Consider the following 23,125-nt stretch of genomic DNA (forward strand, 5'->3'; position numbering starts at 1 on the left):
CGAGGCTTTTTCCCGTTGCTCGTCTGCTGGATCCGACTCCTCTCTTCCCCGTTCGGGAGCCCGCTTCTCGGCTTCTCCCACTCGAGGCATGAGTCCAGATCCTCCTGTGGTCTCTCAGAGCGATGTATATCCCTGGGACCCAGAATCAGGGAGCAGACCTGCTGTCGAGACAGGGGCTGAGGCCCTGGAAATGCAGACTATTGAGCGAAAGGTTCGGCCCACAGACGTGGACCTGTTTTGCATCTCGAGAGATTACGCACTGTCCGCTGTGGTTCTCCCTCTCGGGCGAGAGGGGGTGCCATGGTGCAGACGTGGCCGAGGCTGCGTCTGTATGCTTTTCCCCCAGTCCTTCTGCTCCCAGAGGTTCTGGAGCGGGTCCGTCAGGACGGTGCCAGCCTACTATTAGTAGCCCAGTTTTGGCCGGCCCGAGTATGGTTCTCAGACATAATATCGCTCCTGGAGGGCCCGCCCTGACAGGCCTGCTGACCCAGGCAGGAGGCCGGGTCTTTCACCCACGCCCCACGCTGTGGCAGCTGTGGGTCTGGCCCCTGAGGGGGCGCAGTTCCTGGAGGCGGGCCTGACAGCAGAAGCGGTCAAGACGCTACTCAGCTCCAGAGCCCCGTCCACGAGAGGGATGTACGGTCTGGAGTTCCTCCAGCACCGTTTCTCTGCTGGCCTTTCCCAGTCCACGCTCAAGGTGTATGTGGCTACCGTTGCAGCGTTCCACGCCCCTCTGAGGGATGGGCCTCTGGGGAGGCTTCCACTGGTCGTGCGCTTCCTCCGTGGAGCCCGGAGGATGAGACCCGTGACTCGTTCCAGGGTTCCCACTTGGGACCTGGCAGTGGTTCTCGAAGCGCTGGGTGAGGTCCCCTTCGAACCCCTGCAGTCGGCTGAGGCCAAGCACCTGACCCTTAAGATGGCCTTTCTCCTCGCTATCACTTCTCTGAGGAGGGTGGGGGATCTCCAGGCACTTTCAGTTTCCCCCCGATGCCTGGAGTTTGCCTCGGGGAGGGTCAGAGCCTTCCTGCACCCTTGTCAGGGTTATGTCCCTAAGGTTCTGTCCAGTTTGGCAGGGTCCACGGTGCTGCAGGCGTTTCATCCCCCACCTCATGTGACGGCGGAGGACGGGAGACTTCATCTGCTCTGCCCTGTCAGAGCGCCGAGTATTTACACCCTGAGGTCTTCCCGGTGGAGGAAAGCAGACCAGTTGCTGGTGTGTTTCTCTGGGTTTGAGTAGTTAATTTTTCACGCGACATCTCGGCTACTGTGGAGCAGGAATGAACTAATCGTTCAGCGCTCACATGGGTCCTCCTCGGAGTCTGTCTTCACTCGGCAGGCTGACTTACTGCCAGCACCGGTGAATGAGAGGCAAGTCTGTTGTCAGGTAACAGTCACTGGACTGACATATATCTAATATCTATTTTGTGAAATATTATATATATAATTTTCATTTAATAAAGCATAACGTTATTACAGCGCAGTTATGTTGTGCTAAGTTATAGTTTTAACACAGCCGCACCGTAACTTTAGTCCTGCTAGTGTTTACAGCCAACAGCTGATGAGAGTTGTTCTGGGTTCGCTCCACTTCAGAGCCATGACTGAGTTCTACCGGGAGCTGAATTACCACAGAGGTCGTCTCCTCTCCAAAACAAACGGACCCGGACATTAAACCATTAAAACACAGCTACATAGCGTTAGCCCTGTGGTTTGTTTACAGTTAACAGCTGATCCGGGTACGCCAGAGAACGCAACGTAACTTTTACTTTTTATTTATTGACAGAGCTGTGCTGTTGTTTCACCACTCCTCACTGGTAAACAACCTGCAGTGTTTGAGGTTATTATTAAATTTGTTACATTTTAAAAAGAGTGTGTTTTATTTATCTAGAGTGTCAAGCTTATTACTTCAACATAGTATTCTCAGTAAATCTGATGTTAATATATAGATTTTACTCATGGATAAGCGTTAGGCTACTGTATGAATGAGCACTTTAGAGATATAGTGATAGTAATTATATATATGGCTGGTCTGGTAGTATACTCAGGAAAGCGAATTTAGCTGGAGTTGTGGCTTAATTGAATATTAACAACATATTTGTGTGGTTTTTACATGATTTGAATTTGGTTGTGGCTCCATGGGGCTTTATAGAACCATGATAGAGAAAGATCAAGAGGTGAATTTGTGCATTATACTACTATGTCAATTAGAGCAAGCCAGGCAGCCTTCTGTGTTTGAGAACTGCACTATTTTTTTTCAAATAGCCCACTAGAGGGCTGCAGCTCCGCAATAACCAGCCTAGTTAAAATGAACGAAATGACACAAAAAAAGATTAGTTAATTTTAATGAACGAGATTTGGTGACTCGAGTCTTTCAAAAGAGTGACTTTCCCCATCACTTCTGACTAGGGCTGTCCCCAACCAAGGATTGACATAGTCGATTCAGAATCGTCATGTCCTTCCTATAGTCGAATCATGGTGGGGTGGGAGTTTGGGGGCTCCACTTTAATTTTGAGAAGCTTGATCCTTCTCTCTCTCTCTCTCTCTCGTCTGTCATTCACCGGTCTTGTGCAGTTTAGCGTGCATGCCGCTGCTGACAACTGCATGTAGGTTGCGGTTCCTCGCGGGTCTATTTGAAGTAGCTGGCTGTTTGAAAACGATACAATATTCTTTGTTGTTGTTCATCAACAGTGATAAAGTATCCGAAAGTGCCGCAAGGTGCGGACAACTCGGCACAGCACCAGGAAGCTGGGGCTCCGTCTCTTCTGCCACTACACACATACACGCTACACCTACACATGCGCACTGACGACCCAAGGTTAGGATTACAATTTAGGATTTATTCACGGGAAAGTTTTTTTTCTTTTTACATGTTTATTTACAGCATTAAACGTTGAAATGTATATTGTAATAGGCTGTATATTAACTTATTGGGAGAAAACTGGTAGTTCTATGTAAAATCAGACGTTGAGCAAAATGGCATGATCCTTGTTTCGCTGCGAAGCCTGATTCGACTGTCAATCTCACAGTCGAATCAGGCTCCGCCAATCAAAGCATCGAATCTTCCACTATTCAGGGTCAGCCCTACAGCTGACCATTATTCTGCAGCTACCTTTCCAAAAATATGGAGGGAGTATCAGTGGAAGTAAACCAGTTTAGTGGAGGCTTGGCTGGCCTCCCTGTGTGTGTGTCTCTGTGAGCTTGTTCTATCACGCATGGCTCCCTATTAATAGTCAGCTGAGCAGATGTGCTTCATAAACAGATCATAGCAGATGATCAGTGGAGATGAATGACTCTCCAGGAAAATAATCCTACTGTGTAAGTGAACAGCTGCTCTGATCTCATTGCTGCTCAGTTGTCCTCCATATGACTCATGTTTTTGTGTGGGTCATGCAGTAATGGAGAGCACTGTTGCCACTGATTTGTGATTCAACAGGAGGGTGTTTAGAGTCACGAAATGTTTTCCAAAATTCAAACACATGCTTTAGAAGTTTGAAAAATCAAAGACCAGTGGAAACACACAAGCATTAATACAATAAGCAGATACATGTTTTTTGGAAAAAGGAGAAAATTTGCTTTTTCACATCATACTCTCAGCTTCAGTTTTACTGACAAAACACTGTTTTACTCCAGGTGTCACACTTTATTTGATAGAGCAATGTAAAGAAAGTCACAAGAGTGTGTTTTGGATTCATGCATGCATTTATGTGTTTGTGAGTGTGTTTAAATAGTTTAATTAACTGATGTTCATATATATATTCAGTAAAATCTGTTCTGTTTTGTATGTGTATCTGTACGTGTGTAGCCAAGGATGGTTGCTTTAAGGTGTTCTTGTAACAATGCAGTTGCTGCATGAAGTAGAACAGTTACTTTGCAAAGGAATAATAAAATAAACAAGATTGATGTTCGGGTGCCAATATAATGCAACCTAACTGCCTCTGGGGCCTAACTAAGTCAGAGGTGTGTCCTGGAAAATACAAGTAAAGCGAAAGTGTTATGTGTATTCCTGTGTTCTAGTGTTTTGTGCCTGTGTGTGTGTGTGTGTGTGTGTGTGTGTGTGAACCTCATTGAGTCTGAGGCATATGTGGGTGCTTTCCTGTTATTGGATTACATCCAGCCTCATGCCACTAACCAAATTTCTGCTTCACTTATTATTGACTGAAGAAAGAACAGGAAAGGACTGCACAAAAATAACAGGAGCAAGATAGATAAGACAGGGTATGTGTGTGCAGAAGTGAATAAAGGAAATTTGAAAAATAGACATCTGACATGAACTAGGCCAGCTGCCAAAAACCAAATATAGATTGGGAGATTGGATTTTCTGAAGAGTTCTGATACCTGTGAAGTAATGAGAATACACATACTGCATTAATCCATATGTTCTGAGCAGACAAACTGATTAAGTGCAATATTATCTTAACCACACACAATGCTGACTGATAGCAGGTGAGCAGCTTTTCCATCTAACCCTGAGCAAACCAAAACAACGGTTTTAAGTGGTCATTGTTGGTATGTGCTCACGTTTAAACAGCTACCTATTGGTTATATTATAACATTAACCGTTCCATTAGATTGAACACTGCAGTATCAAGTTATCATTACTGTACACACATATTATTTTAATACAGTTCAATATAAACAATGCAGTAACATGTACATATCATATACCCAATGCCACACTTAAGTAGATTAATCTATGCGCATTTAAGCACTTCTGTAAAAAGTGTTACGTCCCGAGGCGGATGGCAGCGCGGTGGGGGCCAGCGCTGTTTTCCCACAGGAAGATGCAGAGGGATAGATCAGTCAGTGTGCTATTTTTTTCCAGAAAGTTCAGCAAACATCAACTTAACTATCGCACCATTGAAAAAGAGATGCTTGCTTTGTTGTTGGCTTTACAGCACTTCGAGGTGTATGCCGGATCTGCCGATCGTTGTTTACACTGATCATAACCCCTGGGGCCTGTACCACGAAGGAGGATTTGAGCTTATCACTTCTTACTGGGGTAGATTGCCATGGTAACTTATGCTGAACGGCTAACCTGCTCAGGAGCAGGTTATGTTCCAGATAAGAGATCAACTCTATGAAAACGCCGCCTACTGACCAATCAGCTCTCTTGGAAATTACATCACCATCTGTAAGAGATCCCACAGACTGTTTTATAGACTGTTTTTATGTTTGCTTTGGTGATGTGGAGAAACTCTTGTTTATAACGATATCATCCTACAGAGACTGATTATAAGCCTATAGGTTTTCACAGTGGGCTGAGCCTACTAACTGCTTTGAAATGTGTTTACTATGTTTTATTTGCTCCCCAGTCTATTTCACACAGTCTGTCACAGCCGTTAAAATGAGTGGGTTTAATTTTCCTAATGTGAGACTGAATATTATGAGCAGTTTAGTACGGATATACCGTGATTGGTGCGGTATGCTACCGCTGGCCAATCGAGGAGCTCCGGCGAAGTCCACCTCTGGCTCAAATAGCCTTCTTGGACTGCAGTTCAGGGCAGCTGTCAGACCCGATTAGCTTGCCTTGGTGCCACATGTCGCAGAACTTGTTGTTTTCACTTTGTAGTGTTTGTTGTCTAGCTTTGACAGATATTGTTGTATGTGGATTTGTGGTAACTGTGTAAAGGTAATTAAGTGAATCCTAAAAACTGACACCATTCTTACACACGCAGTAGATAGTTTTGTTTTGTTTAGTTCCACTAGGTTCAGGGGCGCTGTGCGCTTTGTATTTTGGTTTTTGGTTTACCCTTTTGTTTAGCCTGTAGTTAGATTAGTAATCCTTCTTTTCAGGACCTCTTTAATGGTTATATTGCTTTGTTGTTTTCCACAGCACTCAGTGGCCCATTTTCTGTTGTGAGCTCTGTTTGCCTAATTTCAAATTAATATCCTTTCAAATACCAAATACATCTGGTTTATGTTTATGTACCAATACCCCTAGACACCTTGGGACGTAACATAAGTGGGCTCTTATCCGGGAACGTATTAGTAACTTATTATCCATACTGTATTTCAGTGTTTATTGCAGCAAAATCTGCCCTTCTAAATCTACATCTGCTTGTGGGTATGGATGGGCGTAGGAGTGTGTGGGTAGAATATTTGATTTTAATGGACATGGGTTGCAGCCCTAGACTTTATATAGAGATGGACAGCGGTCTGAGATGGTCTACTTCCTCCAATTGTACAAAATTGTTAAAATATCCCAGAACATCTGAAAAATGACCTATTCTTCAGCCAGCCACCAGGGGCCGTAATGTTTGGCTTCACTTTTGGGGAGCTGCCATGTTTATATATAGTCAATAGTTACAGCATGTGATTGTGTTATAGAAAAACTTATTAAGTGTGTGACACACAGTGCTTTTACATTTCATGGGGCACAGAGCTTTTCTAGACGCAGCGCTTCCCCCCTGGGTTTGCGAACCCATGACCAAACAGGCTGAGGTTGGTGGGGTGGTGATGGTGCATAGATAAGACGCTTGCCTTTGGTGTGGGAGATCTGGGGTCGATTCCCGCTGAGAGACATCCACCATGGTGTCCCTGAGCAAGACATTTAACCCCTAGTTGCTCCAGAGGCATGTGACCTCTGACATGTATAGAAATTGTAAGTCAGCAGATAAAAGCGTCAGCTAAAGGAATATATAAAAAAACAAAGGAGGAATGGTGTACATGGAAATGCATGTCTTGAAGGATGAGGAATATCGTCCTTGGTAATCAATGAAGAAGCTCCTTATGTGCATGGCCCAGTGCCTCCAGGCCAGATTCATTTCTCTCCACTGCAAAAAGATATTGTGCGGACTTATGTCTAATATTTTACAGTACCACACCTATGGGTGTGATTGGAGATTGTCGTTCAAAGAAGAACGACAGCATCAGTCGTTTCAGCCAGTGCCCCAAAATTACATATTTACGTTGAAGTGACAAAGCCCTCTAGCAGCCGTGGAAATGACAAGCAAAGCAGTAAGTCATGTGCCCTCAGGTAACCTAACCAAGTAATTTTTGTGTCTAAACCGAACCGAAACTTAACCATTGCATTATCACATCAACAGTAATTTCCAAAAGTGATTTTTAATGGTTTTGGAAGGCGCAAACAAATGATGATCCTGCCAAAAGGGGCCAAATGCCAAATGCCAAATGCTTCTATGTGTCATTGTAGAGGGCTTATTGCATACTTGACATGGTAGTAAATAACTACCAAGCTTTCACAGGAACGTTCTCTGCTTTTTCTTTAGGTTCTACATTCTTATCCTCACTTTCAAGATCCAAAATAATAACTTTTTCACAGTTAGTCACTTCCTCATTGTACTGCTACTTCAGAATTATGTAAGCAAGATACAGCAGAGGAGCCTTATTCATAGACCAAATCTCTGAGAATAGATCGATATAGTATTAAGTCATGTGGCTGGACACACAATGTTTGTTTTGTGTAATTTTGTTATAATTTTGGTTTTCATGTGGGAAGAAGTTGGATATATAAGAATGTAGGAAAGGGAGTTGTAGTTATGTTGTGAGTGTGTGGGCATGGTGATAAGTAAGTAAGTAAGTGTGTGTGTGTGTGTGTGTGTGTGTGTGTGTGTGTGTGTGTGTGCAGACATGTTCCAAAATGATGCTTTGTATTGTGTTTTGTCTTCTGTGGTCAACAGACCAACAAATTTTGAATTTTAAACCTATGTCTGTGCCACATACAGAAAAGTATTGCTGACTGTGTAAAAACTGTAAAAAAATAAATAAATATACACTAATTACTAGACAAGAGGACATGGGTAGAGAGCTGACTGAAAGGGATGTGCAGTAGATTAAATCTGATTTTCTCAATTGTTTTTAATTGAGTCAAGATTATCATTGAAATTTTCTTTCATACATTGTAATCTCACCTGTGCCAAATTGAGTGTTATCTAATAGCCATATGCTGTTACACCTACCTGTCACACCACAGTTGTTGCATTGAAAAACAAATAAACATCTGTGTAACAAACCTGCGTAATACATATGAACTTTTAGACCACTCTTTAAAACGCATACACGTATCCATTCATTCCAAGTAAGGGTGAACACTGACTGTCAATAGGCTGTTATTCCTGTATTGGATGCAGACTATTGTTTTTTATATTCATTTTTGCAACTCTTTCATTCTTTTCTTTTCTTTCTTTCTTGCTTGCTTGGTCGCATACTTGTCTCACCTCCTTGACCTATTCCATCTGCTATCCTCTGCTCAATAATCACTTCTGAGTGCAAGTGACATTTTACTGGCTCAAACCCCACCCATGAAAGTAAGACAAAAGAAAAAAGAAAGACACAGGGACAAAAAAAAAAGAAAACTATTGTGTGGCATCAAAACACAGCAAGTGACCTTTTATAGCGACGACTGACTTTTCTTAGATCAGTGCCCTGCGAGGGGATTGAGACAGTGTTTGATCTTTTAAACACTCAGACGTCACAGACAGTGGTGTAATTACAAGACAGCTGAAGCACAGGCAGGGGTCATTGATCCAGAGCAAGGAAGAAAAAACACACAACCACAATCACATGGCCGTACAAATACACTATGCGAGTCCAATTATTTATGCACTTTTGAAAAAAGCTAAGAAAAAACTAAACATGCTTCTGCTTCCTATTTCATTCAGTGATAAAATACCATAAGAGAACATGGATGCTTGAAGACATAAGACATAATTATGTTCTATTTGAAAATTATAGAATATTGTATTATGTTAATATTAGTGTGTATCATTATCCATCCTAGTAATACATCCCAATTTCTGCATAGAATTTCAGGGTGTTTCTTATCTTATATAGGTATAGCTTACTGCATAACACATATGATTCCAGTGATAGTTAATAAAGGTCTGGTGAATTGAAAAAACAGAAAGGAGAAAAAAAAATTCTTAGAAGATTAGATGTTTTAACTTGCAAGGCATTTCTAAAAATGTAATTATAAGGATATTTAATGCACACATGCAGTGTGTGTTGCTGAGTCCTGCACCTAAAACTAGGTAGCAGATTGGAGCGGAGAGACATGAATAATGGAGTGATGATTTTCCCTACACGTCTCTGTGTCACCAGTTGAAAACCCTGTGAGAAAATTCTGAACACTGGGAACGGCATCAACATTGGCTGTTAATTCTCTGTCAAGTGGATTGGGAAAGGTGTATGTGTGTGTGTGTGTGTGTGTGTGTGTGTGTGTGTTTGTGTTTACCAATATTTATTTTTTTGCTGAACTAGTTGGAAACCTGAGTATTTGCTGAAGCAAAATCTCCAATGTGAGCGATTCTACAATTTTTAAATTTCTTATCAGTCATTCCACGGATCTGCTTATGCGTCAATCACAGCATGCATTTGGCAAAAGGCAGAGAAACACCTCCTACAAGTTGCCACTCGATCACAGGCTAAAACCAAGACAAAGACACTCACTCATTATTCATTCAAATAAATCAAGTAGAGAATTTGTTGCATATTACCTCTCTCATTCATCCCTATGAGGGGCTGAAAAATAAAACCTCAACTGAAAACAAAAAAACTAAACACAAGCATATGCACACATGTATATTCTCACAACCCTGTTATGTCTGCAGCAAAGAGGCAGCTTAACGAAACATTTACATTAAAGGGATGCCACACGATAGAAGGATTACAATAAAGGGTGGTAAAATTGTACTAAAATAGGATAGACATCTCCTTAAACCAACAAAAATAAGCTTCATAGCAGTTTTTCTTTTAAATGATATTGATTTTCTTGAGCTCCTTAGGAGCAGCTTTTGAAAACCTCAAACCGCTGAGGGCAAAAGCCCGGTCTCTGTTGGAAGAATTTGGTATCAGGAAGGTCACAGTGAGAGGATCTAAGGCTGCACACCAGCTCATATAAGTACAATGTGTGCAGTATAGCTCAAGGCCAGACCCTACAGATTTTTATAGTTAACAAAAAAAATCTTGAAATCATGATGTACGTTACAGGCAGCAAATGCAAATATTTAAATGATGAATTATGTAATTTTGGTCTTTTTATGGCAGATAAAATCCTACATGTTGTATTTTCAAACAACCAGAGTTGTGAAATGGGTTTTTGATTGATTTTTAGAAAAAAAGCTGTAGTTTTCCATGTGGGGAGAAAAGCATAAACAGCTTTCTCCAGACTTCTAAAAATTAAATATAATTTAGATTTCCAATGATGCTCAAATCAACATAAGACATCCACTTACAGTATAATGTGCACATATACAAAGTTTGTGTTTTACATTTCAAGACCTTTTGGAAATGTCTCAAAATTATAATTTGGAAAGCATGAAATATTATTCATTGTCCCGTCCTCAAATAAACAGATGTAATCAGTCAGTCAGTCATTAACTTTCTGGAAGCATTTCAGCACTCCAATTTTGGCAGGCCAATTTTCTAAGCTATTTAGAAGGGTGTTTTTTTTTTTAAGAGGAAGAACAAACAGCTGCTTGATACTCTACAGGAAAACAAGTGGCAAATAAATATTCAATGAAAGGAATTTATAATTTAACTATCCCTGTAGGGGAAAAAAAGGAAAAAACAATATCAAGCTAATTTTTAAAACAATATAAAATGTTATTCATTGGGTGGCTCATGTTGCCTAAAAGTGAACAGACTGTAGGACACTGATATCTGCAGTAAAAACATGTCGTCAGGCATTAGACTGCCCTCGTTAAGCACAAAACTCATTACGCCATGCCTCGCCCCCCTGCTGAAAGAAAGAGTGAGCATTTCCTTCCGTTTGGAGGGAAAAAAATAAAACAGTAGTTAGCCTTTTCTATCTGTATCTCCCAGAAAGGTTTGGTTGTCTGGGGCCCATGTGCTGGAGGAGATAAAGCCGAGAAGGGTTTGTAATACAGAGCAGCTATTTAAGAGGCTGTAATGATATTCATTAATTTAGATTCATTTCAACTTCCATCTGGAGAGAAAGAGAGAGAGGGACAGACAGAGAAGGGGAGGCAGGGGGTGAGAAAGTTGTTGGATATAAGATTCAGAAGACCGGGATATGAAGGTTTTAGTTGGGGGTCAGAAAGTTAAGCTGGAGTCACAGAACTCAGACAAGAAAAGTAAATACTGAAAAGAGAGTCAATCAACTGCACAGTCGTTTCTCTGCAAGAGAGTTTTTGGAAGTTGAACTGCTTTCTTTTGGGAAAGTATGATTCTATATGCCGTGCAACTGAAATATTACATCAGAGTCATTGAAATGCATTGTATGGAAATAGAATATAAGTGCTTCACATTCATTCAAAAAATTTATGAATTTCACTTTTTATGCCTTTGATTTTCAGACAAATATCTTTCAGAACTCAAATTCAAGCAAATCCTACAGCTAGACAATCCATCCAAAGCTGATATGGTAGTGAATTGCATGTGGAGGGAAAAGTCTGTAAATTTGGGTGTGGTGTGTGTGTTTGTCTGTCTGTCACATTGTTCTGATATCTGGTGTCCTAGGAGAAGCGTGTTGGTTCACAGCATAATATGTAAAATCAGTATATTGAAGCAATCAGTTGGCTTTGCTGTCCACCAAACTAAGGCAACAGCTCACAAAACACAAACATGCAATCACACACCGACACACAAAACTGGTTATGCAATTTTAAACCTGCAATATCACTTTTTTTTGACCACGCAGCAGAAACAAGATGTGAACCCACATTTACATATTATTACCATTTCGTTTGGAGTTGTCTTTCTGGCCCCCTGCAGAGTATAAGGCCAATATTCACTCCACATTTAGCTCTGTTTTCTTATCTCCAATAACTACTGAGGAAAGTTTCTGACTCATTAGCTGCAAAATACTCTACTGTGAGCACTGACTAGACCCTAACTTTGTCTGTCCACTCTTTGGTGCTGTAAAGGTAGCCTACAATGGGTTTATTATAGCTATTTCATGGAAAACAGCCCCATGCTGCTTCTGGAAGGGACGCTGATGAGAGCAGTAAGAGTGGACCAAAACAGTGAAGTTGTGGGCAGGACAACAAAATCAATGAGCTAAAACATGTTAAAACACTCCATACAGCTGAGGGAACTGCAGAGTCAAGTGAGTGTCTGTGTTATTCATCACTATTGGTGACCACTTTCACATTACATATTTAATTTGTTGTTATTATAAAAATGTTGATTGTACCCACTTAAAATTTAAGTATATTCCACACTCTTATTTTGTACTCTTCTGCTTATGAGGGTGCTTTTTAGTAATTCCTACAGAGACTCTGTAGCTGCCTAATCTCTATCAAAAATTGCATTGTCAGGCTAGTATCAGTATCAGTATTCACTTGCTGTTGCAAACAACATATGGTTCTTATCACCCCGGAGAACAGTTGGCAGATCTTCTTCTTAGGTTGGACAAATTAAGCAGAATTATAACCCAGGAAATGTTTTAGCTTCATAGTCCGTACAGAAACCACTTTAATAACACAACTTGAAACTGGCTTTTACATTTTTTTCTTGTTGCCTGGGTGCAACAACCTTCTGTTCATTAGATCATCTGTAGTGATCCGAATCTGTGGTATCTCCCAATTTGTCACATGCCAGTCAGTGGTGATTGCAGCTATGTTTAATTGTAAGACCAGTCACTTTCTACAGCTTGTTGCAGGTGTTTTTTAGGTACTTGTTCATGCTCAAGACTGTCTGTTGTCAAAGGTGATGCATTGGAGCTCATTCATCTTCAGTTAGGACAAATCTCAGTAATGTATGCAGTATTGTTGACCAGGCCTTGAGGTTTGACTTGTCAAGCCTGTTAAGGATTGGTGTACTACTTTTAGAGCCCCACATTGTGAGGCTCTCTTTTACATTACTCACATAATACAGCTCTATTTTATTAGTTCATTTGTATGCTAGGGCTGCTTGTTAGTTGAATCTGTATTCAGAGTTTACCACCATATTTAAAATATATTGTACTGCATATTGTATAATACCTATTTTTTTAAAGGGTTGTTGAATATTTCTAGAAACCATTTGATCTAAACAGCAAGGAGAATAACAGGAGTGTATTACTACTTTACCTTTAAGGTGATGTGATGGATGGAGCCTGGGTGCCAGCTGTTTTGGACCCAGCACCCAACATTCCTCTAAATCTTTCTCAATTATAACCTTAAAAAGATTCATTTTCGACATTTATAAAGACAGACACATGTGCTCTTGATGCGTGAGCCATTTCTAGGACAGAACAATTGCACTTATCTGAGTCCATCTAAAAATATACAATTTGTTTTACTTTACCAAAATTTTAGTTAGGAATAAAGTTGTAACTCTTCTTAAGGATTCTAGAGGCAGGAATTATGATGACTTTATTTGTGTCTGTAGCTCAGAATATAAGCCTTGTTCTTGATAAACAAGTGAAATTTAATTTAAATTCAAAGTTATAAGCAAAAATATCCGTTACGCCCATTGCATTGCATTGCCCTCACAAAACAGCGAGTTTCCCTACCAGCTGCTGGAAGTTAATTCCAAAAAAAGAGAGATTGGACGCAATAGAACTAGACTCTATTTTCTCAGGATGTTGTCTTGTTCTTGGCGGATATCTTAAAGCACGTGGAAGAAAGTAGGGGGTCATAAGCTTCATTAAGTATGGTGAAGCATTTTTAAATCAGTGCTTGCATGAATGGAAAACCAGAGTAGGGAGGCCCAGACTGGAGTTATGTGGTCAAATTCATGAGTCCTTGTTAGAATCTGCCCTGCAGTGTTTTGAACGCGATGGATCTTTTTAAACAGGGACGAGTTTTAGCCAGAAAAGACATCATATGAACCAGCAGGAGAGGAGTAAAGGTTAATAAAAATTAGATTGATGAGCTTGAATAGGGCTTAGAGACCAGATTTAGACAATGTGGCACACATTCAGGTGAAATAGTCAATCATTACATTTATGCCATATAACAATTAAACATGTATAAACTTGCTTTGACTGTTCATGTACATATTTGGAGAACAAGTATGGTGTCATTATGTTTGTGTATAGTGATCCAGGATAATAATATGTCAATAAAACGTTTTAATGTTCTCTTCTGAAGAAAACTGTACAATGTACAAAGCAACAGTAAACCTCTTTTATGAATAGATTTTAAGTGTTAGTGAGCGAACAGTGGCAGTTTCACACAACACTACCAGTGTTGATTCAATAGCAGGGGACAGGGCATATTTGCTGATTGCTTGGATCCCATTTCACACTTAATATTCAACATTATTACTATCTGTGCTTTTTTTAATTGATGCAATTTTTACTATAACGTTTATATCATTGTGCTCTTGGTTTACAATAAAAAGGTAATCATCTGTCATGTAATTATTTAGTTGCCTCTCTGGGCATTCATTCAAGTTCATGCTTCAAAAATGGAATAATTAGAATACTTGGAGTCATTAGGAGGCTCATGGACTTTAGATACTTGCAGTGCTTGAAGTTGGGCAGTATCCCCTGGTACGCCGTACCGGCACCTACACATTTTACTCTTTGGTGTACCGGGACATTATCTTGCATACCGGGACTTCTCCCAAGCTTCCGGTACTTTCCTCTGCCCTCTCCATATCAGGTTCTCTGGGCGCTACGTGACGCTCAGCTGTTTCCATTCTCATCTGCTTGCTAAACTCTGTCGACGGAGAGAGACGAGGGAGAAGAGAAGCTCGGGTACCTTTCAAGCAGCCGTGTGCTGAATGTAGCTCGTCAATGTCAATTGTCGGGAACCGACCAATCACAGCCTGGATGGGGCGGGACATTTAAAAGTATTGACAGATAGGTGTCATTTATACTGGGGACGTCAGACACAGAGAGGCATAAAGAATACGGCCAATTTTCAAAATGTAAAACCATGTGGAGACACATGATCTTAAAATGACAATAAACACGGTTAAAACAGACACAAAAAGAAACTACATAGCCAACTTAATCATTCTAGAAGCACATAAAGCAAGCACTAATTACAAATCAACAAAATCTAAACATGTCAGCAAAATAAGGGAGGCAAAATGCTCTGATTCTCAAATGCTCCTTGTGGGATATGCAGCCTACAGAACGAAACGGGGTCACAGAGCTGTGAAGAAGGTAGTAGAAGCACAAAATGGACAAGTCAATAACGTGGTACAGGCTACACAGACTTTTCTGTTTGATAGAGCTTTTAGTTAGGGCATGATTGAGCAAACTTTAAGTTATAAAATTATTTTTATTATTTTCTTGATTTTATTCTGACTATATTTTACCTTGTGTTTTATATGCATTTTGTATTTTACAGCTTTTTTATTCTTTATTCTTTATTATATTTTATCATGCTCCTTTATTTTATTTCAATGTATTTTGTAAAGTGCACCTGGACCATGTCTTTTGGTGATTTTGCAATTTAAAAAAAACTTGACTGATTGACTGTTATATAGACAATATTCCTGGAAAACCTATTTTAGCTGTGGGACAGAAGACAGGAATAGACAGATGGTACTCAAACAGTCCAGAGCAGGGTGCTGCTTTATCCAACCTGTACAATGGAAAGCCATTTCTTGCAGGCAGAGGATTAAAGGTAGTGGTGAGGTAACAAAACTAATGGGAGAGAACAAGACAGAAACAGAGAGAGATGATGGAGAAAAGAGGGAGTGTATGAGCTGTGGTAATGAAAACAGGACAGTCAGATTTAAGACACAAACACTACAGTATAAGGAACACTGAAAGAGACACTGATTCACTGTGGATCCCAGGGAGAGCAGAGAATGCCGAGCAGAAGAAAAAGAGAGAGGTGAGAGGACACAGATGAGATGTGAAGGATAGAATGAAAACAGGCAATGTGGAATGAGAGTAAAACAGGGAGAAGAGAAGAGTCAGATAGCTGGGAAGCGATAAGGAGGCAGTAAGCAGTGCAGCCAGGCATGGCTCAGAGGCCAGGAATTGGTAGTAAACATTTAGAGAGGCAGAGATGGGAGTCCAAGGTACTTTTGAACAGTAGATTGTCTCCTCTCTCTCCCTTTGAGCTGTGCACCAAGCTGCCCTCCACATTTTTAGGGAGTCATCTGCCAAATTGGATCAATAAGTAATTAACACTGTGGCTCTATGCTGGCAAGTTCTCTTCCCTGCATTTTCTGTTGCTCTGCCTCTCTGCACTGCCTTGCAGACCGCAACACAGACACACACTTGCTCACACAACCGCAAATACACACAAAAACAGACTGAAAGAAGGGTGGTTCACCCATGCACAAATGTACACACACTTTACTTCTTGGACCTCTTCTGTGCTCATAGGGGTTGTGAGCGCAGGCAGTGTCGGTATCGATCCTCACTGTCCTGGAAAAGGCTCTCTGTTCCATCCGAATACCCACTGACTCAGTCTATCTCCCTCTCCCTGTGCTTCAGTCTCTCCTGATTTTCCTGTGACACAAACCCACCACTGCAGTCTCGCCTCCATCCCTTTTCTGCTGTTCTCACTCGTCTTCCAGCCAGAGTGACATTTGCCACCTGTTGATGTCAGCAGGACAAAGTGGCAGCCAGTTACACATGTATCAGTAACTTGCAAAGACAACAAAGTGAGGCAGTGGGATATCTGTAATGTAAAGTGATTGGAACAGAAGAGGTTGGAGGGAGAAAGAGATAGGTAACAAAATAAGCAAACAGGGAAAAAAAGAAAAGAAAGAAAGAAAGCTGAGAGAGAACGAAGGGCAGAAAGAGCAACTGACAGAATGGCAGAGACAAAGACAGAAAAGGCAGAAATACATTGGAGGGAGAGATAACAACAGCCCAGGGCCAAGTAAAGGATTGATGTGTGAGAATTCAGTGCAGAGCTTCATCATCAATCCCATTGGCTAATCAGATGTATGGCTGAATTATTGATAAGTGAACCTCATCAATAATTGCAGCACTGCTGCTTTTGGGCCACAGACCATAGAGAAGGAGGGAATCAGAGTCAGTGGCTTAGCAAGAGAAAGCACACAGTCATCACACACTTGTGGAGTATATAGAAGAATAAAGGAATATTGAAATAAAAGACCCTGAAGTAGTTTCAGTCATGAATCAGCTTACTCATGCTGAAACATAGGATTCAAACAGAAAGACACTGATGGACACATTCAGAGTGCACATTCATGTTCATACTGAAGCCAGTTGCTCCTTTCACCTGTTCATAAGGTCAGAACTCCACAGGAAGTTGTACATTATACTATACCTTGACAGAAAGTACTAGTTGTACAATCTCAATTTCCCCTCTGTAAGTCTGTGAGGTTGTGGCCTGTTATTGCCTTTATATGTTTTTATTGTATTTATTTATGTTGCTGTATTTTGAGTACTATATTATTTGCTTATTTTGATTTGGATGTAATTATGACTATGTAAGTTTGTTGTGTGTTAATGTTTGCATTTGTTGTGTTAACTTGTGCTGTATTATCTGTAGTATTCTATTGTGACTTTGACTTGCAAAATGGAACACACCTGTGTGGAGGCAATTAACAGATGCGGGCACAGAGCGACAGGATATCATTGCTGACAAGAAACAACAGGATGGAGGGAGGCACAGAGCAACAGAGAGCTAAGCAGGTGGACTCAGCTGCAGAGCCGAATCTGAGGGGGCAGTCCAAGGAACACGGGACATGAGTTATACCCACCCAGGCGAGCTACACACAGTCTGGACAGCTGGGGCAAGCTGTGCAGACAAAGTGTAAGTACAGGGAAGTAAAGGATGGGTAGGAGTAAGGGCTAGTGTTGGGCTCCCAACTGGTGGTTTGTTCTCCTGTTCTATCCAGGTGATAGCAGCGGCGTTGACCAGCAGCATAAAGGAAGGCGCTAACAGTTACAGAGCTGGAATTTGACTTGTCTTGTCGAAGGATGGGCTTGACAAGAGGATGTGGCAATGTACTGTTAGATAAACACACATAAGTAAACTCACAGAGAACTAAATTCAACAGAACAGATTACAGGACTAAAATGCAGATATAACCAAAAAGATCCAAAACCCAGAAACAGAGAAAAATTATCAAAACACAGCGAAGGCACGGCCAAAATAATATAACACAGACAACCTCAGGACAGGATCGTGACAACATAGCCTAATTAATCATAGTAGAAGCACAAAATGAAAACACTGATTACCAAATGAACAAATCTAAACATGTCAGCAAAATCAGGCAGGCAAAATACTCTTATTCTGAAATTGACAGAACAAAACGGTGTCACATAGAGCTGTGAAGAAGGTAGTAGAAGTCAATAACGTGGGGCAGGCTGGACGGTCCGCTGCTGAAACGCTTCTGAGACGCTTCCAGTGGACTTTGACGCCAGGCTATGGACACATCAAAACCGTGGCACAGCTGTAAAGGGCCTTAGCCAGAGTCAGTGGATTCCTGGCGTTGAAATCACAACGTAGTTGCTTGGCCCCACGGGGTTTCTCTGCACTCCTCAGGTGAGCAAACAGGTAGACAAGTGCTCCACGAGTAAACAGCAGGTTTTTATGGATAGTAACCATGGCAACGGCTTCTGTGCTCTACACAGCTGTAGTCTATTTAACTTAAGTTAAAATTATAGGCTACATAACTTTACCTGATAGGCCTACACATATTTTTGCGCGGATGCTCTGCCATGCAAATTCCCTCCTGTTGATGTCCTATTTAGTAAACAGAATAGATTCTGGAAACTCAAACAGCGAGGATCAGTCTCTCTTCCAATGATTGCTGAATGCGTCGCGTACAAACCGCATTCAGGACAATTCAACTTCGGCAGCGGGGAGCACAACAGCTTGTCGCTATGCCTTGTGCTTGACCACTTCACCTCACTCTAACAGGGACACTTGCTACTGAACATAGACTATACATAGACTATACATATACATATACATAGACACAACATAGTAAATGCTGGTCCCTAATAAAAAGTAAAGTAAGTAAATGTTTCTGCTGATACCTGTTCAGAAAAAAACAAAACAAGAAAACAGATTTATGTTAACCTGTTGCTCAGAAAGTGCCTGTTATGATGTTATGATCGTGGCTCTGGACTCTGATGGTAACTTGTTTTAACAAGCTAGATAAAAGGTAATGCCTTGGCAGTGGCAAATAGCTTTGGTTTTATATTTGATTTGATTAATGTTTTACTTGCTACTGTGTAAAGGGAATACTGCTGGTAAAAACACCTTATTTCTTTAAAGTGTTTGCAAACCACATGTTATTGCAGTTTTGTGTATATAGCAGTACATTTTAATTAAAAGTGCGCAATACACGACTTTAGAATTCATTATTCAATTTTGCACATAACAATACGATTAATCGCAGAAAATCATGTGATTAATCGCGATTAAATTTATAATCATTACCCAGCATTAATATAAATATATATATTTTTAAGAAAGTACCATAAGGTGACTCCTAGTGTCAATACTAGTGCCAGCATTCTGAATGGGATGATGGGAGTCTTGTTTGAGTGAATTTCTCTTAGGTTCTTAGGTTTTCACCAACCACTTAAACAAATATGTAACTACAATAAATAACTACAATAACCTACCTCAAGACAATTTACAGTGCACATACCTACAATTAACACCAACAGCCAACACATTCTCACTCCTAGCTCATCACATATTGACATCTGGTCAAACCCTCTTGGAATCACTTTTTAACGCCCTGGGTACCCCTTTAGCTTTAGCGTAAACCCTGCCAGATCGCCCGCTTTAGCTGCTTCTAAGCTGCTTAGATTGTGCATACAAATTAATGTTTAAATTTATGATCAATATGTCGATAAGGACATGCTATACATCGTTAGATCAGTTAGATTCTCCACAATTCAGTTCAGTACATTTAACAGAAACAACTAGCCCCAAAGTCTAACTCTTATAGATTTACCAGTGTAACCGGCATGGTACAAGAGATGAAAAAAAAGTGCCAAAAAGAATCAAAACAGCTCAACTCAGCTCAACTCAACTTTATTTATAGAGCACTTTCAACACCACAAGTGGAACCAGAGTGCTGTACAGAAGGTATAAAAGAGAAAATAAAAACAGAGACAAAAAAACACAGCAAACATATAACATACACAAGTTACAGAGCATTATCAAATGCTAAAGAAAACAAATAAGTTTTAAGTGCACTCTGAAAAGTACTCAATGAAGGACAAGTTTTTCACCTTTACATTTTAAACGGGATTGCGGAACCATGAGAAGCAATTGATCATTTGGAGATCTACTGGATTGACAGCGGCTGATTAAATCACTAACATACTTCGGTGCAAGGCCATACAGAGACTTAAAAACATACAACAACGCTTTGTATTGAATTCTGTATCGTATGGGTAACCAATGTAATTTAATTAACACCGGAATAATGTGCTCTCTCTTCTTAGTACCCGTTAAAAGTCTGGCAGCTGAGTTCTGAACGAGCTGCAAACGGGAGAGAGAAGCCTGACTCATACCCAGCACATTACAATAATCCAAACGGGATGACACAAAGGCATGAACAACCTTCTCCATATCGTCAAAAGAGAGGATAAATTTCAATTTAGATGTTGATCTAAGATGGACGAAACTATTTTTAACGACAGCATTGATTTGCCAGTCAAATTTAAGCTCAGAGTCAAGATTGACACCAAGGTTCCTCATACTACACAGTTTTTTCCCAGAAAACAACCCCAGGCAGTCATCATCCACACACCCCTTATTTCCAAATAAAATCCTTATCCTCATTTAATTGGAGAAAGTTATTTGCAAGCTTATATATATTATAGCAACACTTAACTTCAGCCAAACATGCATGAAGAGACTGAATGGCACATTGATGCCCATGTTTCGATGATAAGTAAATTTGAGAATCATCCGCATACAAATGATACTGAATCCCAGATTTCTCAAAAATGGAACCTAGAGGGAGCATATAAAGGGAAAATAAAAGTGGTCCCAGTATAGAGCCCTGTGGAACCCCACACACAAGAGGGGTAACAGAAGAAAAATAATCCCCTAAACTGACTGAAAAAGTCCTATCCTTCAAATAGGAAGAGAACCCTTTCAGGGCTAAGCCCTGAATACCAACCTGATCCCTAAGACGATCAATGAGAATGTTATGATCAACTGTATCAAATGCCGCTGTAAGATCTAACAAGAGCAAAACAACACGGTTTCCAGAATCAACACCTCGTAGGATATCATTAGAGACCCTCAAAAGAGCAGATTCTGTACTATGACCAGCTCTAAAACCTGACTGGAATCTATCGGAAATCTTATTCCTCATTAAGAAGTCATTAAGCAGTGCATTTACATTTTTTTCCAATATCTTAGAAATAAAAGGTCATTTTGAGATCGGACGAAAACTACTCATGTCATGTCTACTCATGTCTCACCGCATGCTTAAAACTAACCGGAACAACACCAGATGACAAGCTAACATTCATAATAGACAGAATACTTGGGCCAATTGAATCAAGTACCTTCTTGAGAAGAAGGGAGCACATCACCAGAAGACCTGGTGGGCTTCATATGAACAGTTATATCATTAAACTGCTGCAAAGAAACAGGCATAAAACTAGTTAATTTGTTCGTAGGGTCAACAGAAGGAATAAAATCAATGCCAACAGATGAAAACTGAGATCTAATTCCTTACCAATAAAAACGTTTAAGAACTCTTCACACGTCAGCAGAAGGAGTGAATGAAAGAGTAGCAGTATGATGAAGAACAGCCTTTACAGTAGAGAAAAGTACTCTAGAATTATTATAGTTTCTGGAAATGATGACAGAGAAATAATTTGATCTAGCCAATTTAACAGCTCTTTGATACTCGTTCAAATGGTTCTTCTAAATCTCATAAGAGACTTGTAATTTATCTTTAACCCATTTGCGTTCAGCCCTCCTACACTCCTGTCTAAGAGCACGGGTAGTACTGTTCAACCAGGGCTGCGATTTTACTTTTTTCCCCCTGACTTTGACAGGAGCCACAACATCTAAAATCTCTAAACAAGAGAGAGTTTAACTGATCGACCAACTCTTCTAAACCCATACAGGGAGAGTGTGACTCGCTCAATCCAAAGGTATTAAAAGCAGCTGAAAAACTACTAGCTGTACATGGATTGAGTATGCGAGATGAAACCGAGACAGAAACAATATTACCCAGTGCACTACAAGGAAAGTTAGAATTTAAAATAACAGTCTTATGATCAGAAAAAACAGTATCAACAATCTTCACGCTATCAACAGTGAATCCCAGAGATAATACAAGGTCAAGCGTATGACCACGTTCATGAGTTGGACCCGAAATGCACTGTAAAAAATCTGAAAAATGACTCTAATAAATTTAAAAATTCTTTGACCAGGGGCTTTGAAGGGCAGCACGCATGTATATTAAAATCCCCCCAAATTAAAATATTGTCAAAAGAAGGAACAATACCAGATAAAAATTCAGAAAGCTCCTGGATAAAATCCCCATGAAAATTTGAGGGTCTATAAATCAAAACACATAACACAGATTTAAAAGATTTCAGCGTAATTAACTGAGATTCAAGTGCAAAAGGACACAGAAGGTAAAAGTCTACACTTAAACTTGTCTTTAAAAACAACCACCAACAACAAAGACCCCTGCCACGGCCAACAGACCATGGCGGGGGTCTTGCACTGCAACCAGGAGGAGAAAGTTCAGAGAGAGAAGTCATTTCACCAGCATTAAGCCAAGTCTCAGTAACAAATAAAAAATCTATTTCATGAGAAAGAAAAAGATCGTTCATAATTTGCCGTTTCCTCTACATGCACAGACATCCCAGCAGGTAACACATTTTCCTCAATGCGACTGACACAAAATGCGAGTGCAGATGCCAATCAACTCTGGGACTGCGAAATAAAAAATAGGACACAGCAGATCGGATATTAAATAGCGTCATGCGATCATATACCAGAGGGGAGCAAACAGAGCGCGTGATAAAACAAACAAACATTACAAATAAAAAAGACAAGGACAGACTGTGGCGAGCCGGCAAACATCTTGGCGCCATCTTGTCTAGCTCTTTATAAAAATGAATCCAAGTTGTGAATACTGTCATGTGAAGTCCATCAGTCTCTGTCTGCTATCTTCTGCCATACTTCACTCATCCTGCACCATGTTGTTGGGTATGTTTTTTTTTGTTACGTTGCTACCTACAAAATAAAAGTGCATAAGCCTTTTGTCGGAGCTAGATCAAATGACGTGTATGAATGACGTGAATAACGTGTATTTGATATTATTT

The sequence above is a fragment of the Micropterus salmoides genome, unplaced genomic scaffold (assembly GCF_014851395.1).
Source record: "Micropterus salmoides isolate LMB-PRFRI ecotype aquatic unplaced genomic scaffold, ASM1485139v1 Ms_hic_scaffold_3, whole genome shotgun sequence".
Lineage (NCBI taxonomy): Eukaryota > Metazoa > Chordata > Actinopteri > Centrarchiformes > Centrarchidae > Micropterus > Micropterus salmoides.